Source organism: Notamacropus eugenii, chromosome 5 (assembly GCF_028372415.1).
Source record: "Notamacropus eugenii isolate mMacEug1 chromosome 5, mMacEug1.pri_v2, whole genome shotgun sequence".
Classification (NCBI taxonomy): Eukaryota; Metazoa; Chordata; class Mammalia; order Diprotodontia; family Macropodidae; genus Notamacropus; species Notamacropus eugenii.
Window position 1 is genome coordinate 237,601,534 of NC_092876.1, and position 6,000 is coordinate 237,607,533.

Sequence of the window (6,000 nt, forward strand, 5' to 3'; positions counted from 1 at the left end):
GAGTTCCAAAACTATAAAGGATGTGTTCATCACTTCCCTCTCATGTCTGTCTCTTTATTGAACCACAAGTTCACTGTCTTTATCCATGTCAATTCCCCGAGGTAACCACACGGCATTTGTGTTGACTGCCTTAATTTTGATCTTCTCTAATCATTCCCTGCCAGATGGTAGTTAAAGTTTAATGGCCCCTATAAAAATAGTTCCCTTTTTTCTTTAATCAGTCATGTGTGTTTGCTTAGACCTGGCTGCTAGACATTCAGAACTCACAAAATGGCCACCAACAAGACGTTTTCAGCAAACACGCCTGACATGTTTTTCTCAGTGGTCAGAGATGCTAGCCTCCAGTCTTTATTCTCCCATCATCCTTATCTTTTGCAATCTTTTTTTCCTTTGTTTGTTTCTTTCCTTTTTAATCTTTCTTCCACAAGATTTGATAGAAAGCCACAATTACCAAGAGGCCTCCCAAGAAGAAACAATTAAAAGCATGGATTGATGATTAAACATTATGGCTTATTGTACATACATCATTCCATGGTAGCTTACATTTCAGTTGTTCAAATAATAGCACCTGGTACTTGCAGTGTTTTCTTCTTATCTTTCCATAAGGTAGGTATGCTCCATTCTTTCGTTCAGATGAACAAAATATAGTTTGCTGAAGGCAACACAGTACATTGGGATAACAGCTCAACATCCTTGACAAATAAAGAACTGGAGTGATATAATGAGCTTATTTTTGAGTAAATATTTTGCTCCTTGCATTTTTTATTGAGATTCATCATCGTGAGTTAGCTAATTTAGTCAAAGCAATTGTGTGACTGTCTAGTGTGCCCTGACCTCCATTTAACAGATAAAATGATTGGGTCTAAAGTCAGGCCACAGGACTGGTGCCAGGCCACGCAAGAGTCACTGGCAGGAGGCTGGCTCTTTAGGCTGCCTTCATTTTATTAGGATGTGTAAAGCTGTTTGGTGGCTATTTTAAGAAAAAAACTGAATCAAAAAACTGCATTAGCAAGATTATCACAACAAGTTTAGCAGAGTGACTTTATCAAAAATGAAGAAAAAAGAATTAGCCAGCAAAAATAAGGAAGAGAGGCCCTTGAAGTTTTTGTACGGTAAGTGAGTTTTTACTTAAATATTATCTTCTGGTGAGCCAGACAGGCAGCCAAATGGATACTATACATGAAAGCCTCTGAGCAAGTATAGTATAATGATCTGGAGATGATTTGGACCTGTGATTTCATAAATATAGGGAGCTCCCAGGGAGGAAATTCCCTGTTTCTATGCAGATCATCAATTGTTCTGCAATGTGTAGCCTTAGAGCAGGGGCTCTTAACCTTTTTGGTCATGGACCTTTTTGGCAGTTTGAGGAGGCTACAGAATATTGTCTTGAAATAAATGCATAATATGTTTGAATTTACAAAGGAAACAACTTGTACTAAAATTAAATTAAAAAAAAAGAAATTTCGTGGATCCCAGGTTAAGAACCCTTGTCTTGGAGAGGTGCTTGGGGGCATAGAGAGGCTGTGACTTGACCCAGATATGTCAGAAGCAGTACTTGATTCAAAGGCTAGCCTTCTACATACTATACATACAATGATGCCAATTTTAAGTATAAATTTTAAAGCAAAATGATTCTGAAAACCTCTACCAAAGAGATATATGGTTGGCAAAAGTTATATTTACGAATTCTAGAAACTGCTAAAGTTCAGCAGTTCCCTGATGCTTTGGTTGCTCTAGCAGTTTGGGCAATGTGGAGTAGCCATAGTCATAGATGGCAGACTTGTAATGAGGGCAGAGTGACTTTGAACCCAGGGAGATGAAATGTAGCAGGTGCTGATAGTACTATCCTAGGGCATGCTTCTTTTTTTCTCCCCACAGCCTGGATATAGCCAAAGTCAGGGCAGGCCTCTCTACTTCGCCTACCTTTAGGCCATTAGGCCTGTCTTTCAGCAGAATAGCAACCTCGTGGTATCTTAGGATGTGCCTATCCCCCTTGTTAGTAACACCCCAGGTGAGCTCTCCTCTCAGTCTCCCCCCACTCCTTTCCCTAGGTGCCAAAATTCCTAGTTACAGCTCTGATAGAGTGCAGGACCAGTTCAGTCACATGGCACACACTGGAGGAATTTTTCACTTCTGTGGCCCTCAAACTACCCTGAGAAAATGTGGGAAAATCACTACCTGTCATTTCTCAGTTTCACTCTAGGTTTCTTTGCAAGTTTATAGTTCACAAAATTGAAGAGGAAGCAAAGCTTGACAGAGAGAATGAGGAAAACAGATAAAATTCTTGGAAACAAAGCATAACCTCCAAACCAAACAGAAGTCTTCCAATGAATAATGCTTTCCTGGATGTCTATGGGAATCTCAGTTACTTACAGTTTCTTCTATTCAAGTTCGTCTTTCAGGGAATCTTTGCAGAGGGTTTTGGATGTGAGTCCCAGCTGGTGTAGACTGCCTGCTGAGCTCTGCAGGTAGAGACCTTTGAGGGTGGTTCTCTCTGTAGTTCTTCAGTTCTTCCATCAGGTGTCTCCAGTTGTTGCTCTGTCCTGACTGCTATCATCCAGGTAGGGCTGGCTTTCCATTGCCAAATTGCACTATTATCTGTTGGTTAGTCAAGTCCTCAAATATTTAAGGAGGTAAAAAGCATTCTCTTTCACTGGGCACCATCTTCTCTGGCAGGAGACACTTTTCTCCTTGCAGTCTATCATGGAAAGCCATTGATCATCTAGAACTGGGAAGAGATTTTTCTCTCTCTCTCTTTTTTTTTAAAATTTATTTATTTAACTTTTAACATTCATTTTCACAAAATTTTGGGTTCCAAATTTTCTCCCCATTTGTCCCCTCCCCCACCCCAAAACACTGAGCATTCTAATTGCCCCTATCACCAATCTGCCCTCTCTTCTATCATCTCTCTCTGCCCTTGTCCCCATCTTCTCTTTTGTCCTGTAGGGCCAGATACCTTTCTATACCCCATTACCTGTATTTCTTATTTCCTAGTAGCAAGAACAGAACTCGACAGTTGTTCCTAAAACTTAGAGTTCCAACATCTCTTCATCCCTCCCTCCCCACCCATTCCCTTTGGGAAGGCAAGCAATTCAATATAAGCCATATCTGTGTAGTTTTGCAATGACTTCCTTAATAGTCGTGTTGAGTAAGACTAACTATATTTCCCTCCATCCTACCCTGCCCCCCCATTGCTTCTATTCGCTCTTTTGATCCTGTCCCTCCCCAAGAGTGTTGACTTCAAATTGCTCCCTCCTCCCATTTCCCTCCCTTTCATCATCCCTTCCACCCTGCTTATCCCCTTCTCCCCCACTTTCCTGTATTGTAAGATAGGTTTTCCTACCAAAATGAGTGTGCATTTTATTCCTTCCATTAGTCAAATGTGATGAGAGTAAACTTCATGTTTTTCTCTCACCTCCCCATTTTTCTCTCCACTAAAAAGTCTTTTGCTTGCCTCTTTTATGAGAGATAATTTGCCCCATTCCATTTCTCCCTTTCTCCTCCCAATATATTTCTCTCTCAACCCTTAATTTCATTTTTTAAAGATACAATCCCATCCTATTCAATTCACTCTGTGCTCTGTGTGTGTGTGTGTGTGTGTGTGTGTGTGTGTGTGTAATCCCACCAATTATCCAGACACTGAAAAGTTTCAAGAGTTACAAATATTGTCTTTCCATGTAGGAATGTAAACAGTTCAACTTTAGTAAGTCCCTTATGACTTCTCTTTGCTGTTTACCTTTTCATGCTTCTCTTCATTCTTGTGTTTGAAAGTCAAATTTTCTTTTCAGCTCTGGTCTTTTCATCAGGAATGCTTGAAAGTCCTCTATTTCACTGAAAGACCATTTTTCCCCCTGAAGTATTATACTCAATTTTGCTGGGTAGGTGATTCTTGGTTTTAGTCCTAGTTCCTTTGACTTCTGGAATATCATATTCCAAGTCCTTCTATCCCTTAATGTAGAAGCTGCTAGATCTTGTGTTATCCTGATTGTATTTCCATAATACTTGAATTGTTTCTTTCTAGCTGCTTGCAATATTTTCTCCTTGACCTGGGAACTCTGGAATTTGGCCACAATGTTCCTAGGAGTTTCTCTTTTTGGATCTCTTTCAGGAGGTGATCGGTGGATTCCCTGAATACTTATTTTGCCCTCTGGTTCTAGAATATCGGGCAGTTTTCCTTGATAATTTCATGAAAGATGATGTCTAGGCTCCTTTTTTGATCATGGCTTTCAGTTAGTCCCATAATTTTTAAATTGTCTCTCCTAGATCTATTTTCCAGGTCAGTTGTTTTTCCAATGAGATATTTCACATTATCTTCCATTTTTTCATTCTTTTGGTTTTGTTTTGTGATTTCTTGGTTTCTTATAAAGTCATTAGCCTCCATCTGTTCCATTCTAATTTTGAAAGAACTATTTTCTTCAGTGAGCTTTTGAACCTCCTTTTCCATTTGGCTAATTCTACTTTTGAAAGCATTCTTCTCCTCATTGGCTTTTTGAACCTCTTTTGCCAATTGAGTTAGCCTATTTTTCAAGGTGTTATTTTCTTCAGCATTTTTTTTGGGTCTCCTTTAGCAAAGTGTTGACCTGCTTTTCATGCTTTTCTTTCATCTCTCTCATTTTTCTTCCCAGTTTTTCCTCCACCTCTCTAACTTGATTTTCAAAATCCTTTTTGAGCTCTTCCATGGCCTGAGCCCATGGAATATTTATTTTGTCTGTTTGGGATACATAAGCCTTGACGTTTATGTCTTTCCCAAATGGTAAGCCTTCTTCTTCTTCATCTGAAAGGAAGGGAGGAGATATCTGTTCACCAAGAAAGTAGTCTTCTATGGTCTTATTTATTTTCCCTTTTCTGGGCATTTTCCCAGCCAGTGACTTGACTTCTGAGCTTCCTCTTCACACCCACCAGGCCTCCAGATCCGCCCAGCCAGCTCTTGGGGGCTGAGATTCAAATGCTGCTTCCCAGCCTCAGGGCTTTTGGCAGGGGCGGGGCTATTATTCAGTGTGAGATTAAGTTCAGGTGCTCAGGTGGGGGCAGGGTCACCTCACGGGGCTCAGTTCCCTCAGGGGGTTTATTGGGAGACCTTCAACAATGGATCTGAGCTCTTGCCTGCTTTGGGAGCCCCTGTCTGCTGCTGCCTCCACTGTGGCCTCCTGAGGGGGCCTGAGTTATGGAGACACCCCACTCCCCTCTTGGCAAGCTGAAAAGACCCTCTCACTGATCTTTGGAGACTGTGGGTGGAGGGACCTGCGCGGCTGCTGGAGATTCTGTCCCTGAAGCCTGCTCGAATCTGCTCCTCTAGGTGCCACGCAGCCAAGGCAGGGTTGGGCTCTGCTCTGGTTCCAGTGTGTGATGGACCTTTAGTGTCAGTTTTTCAGGTCTCTCTGGAACAGAAATCTCCTCCACTCCATTGCTGTGTGGCTTCTGCTGCTCCAGAATTTGTTGGGAGTTCTTTACAGGTATTTTATGGGCTGTGGGTTAGGAACTAGCATATGTGTATCTTTCTACACTGCCATCTTGGCTCCTCCTGAGAAGAGATTTAAGAGACTCCCTAGGCCAAGTCCCTCAATCTGAAGATGAGGAAACTGAGGCGCGGAGAGATTTCTGCAGCTGGAGTGACTGCAGGAAGTCCCTTTCTGCCAAGACTGTTGCTCCTCCTTCCACTTTTGAATTTACCCTTGGAGTCTGGCATCATCATCAAATCTGTCCCACCACCAGTCAAACTCAGTGCAAGGATGAGCTCAAAGCCCCTTTGAACTTTGGCTATATGAGTGCACATACATTTATAATACATTCACACATACATATATATATATAATATAATATATATACACATACATGCACATATACATGTATACATTTGTATATGCAACACATACACTCTTTCCATATATATATATTTATATTTACATACACACACATCGGCAAGTATCTGTGCCCTTTTGGTTTCTTATTTGTTTACATGGGAAGATGAAAGCTGTTTGGTAGTTACTGGGGGAATAATTC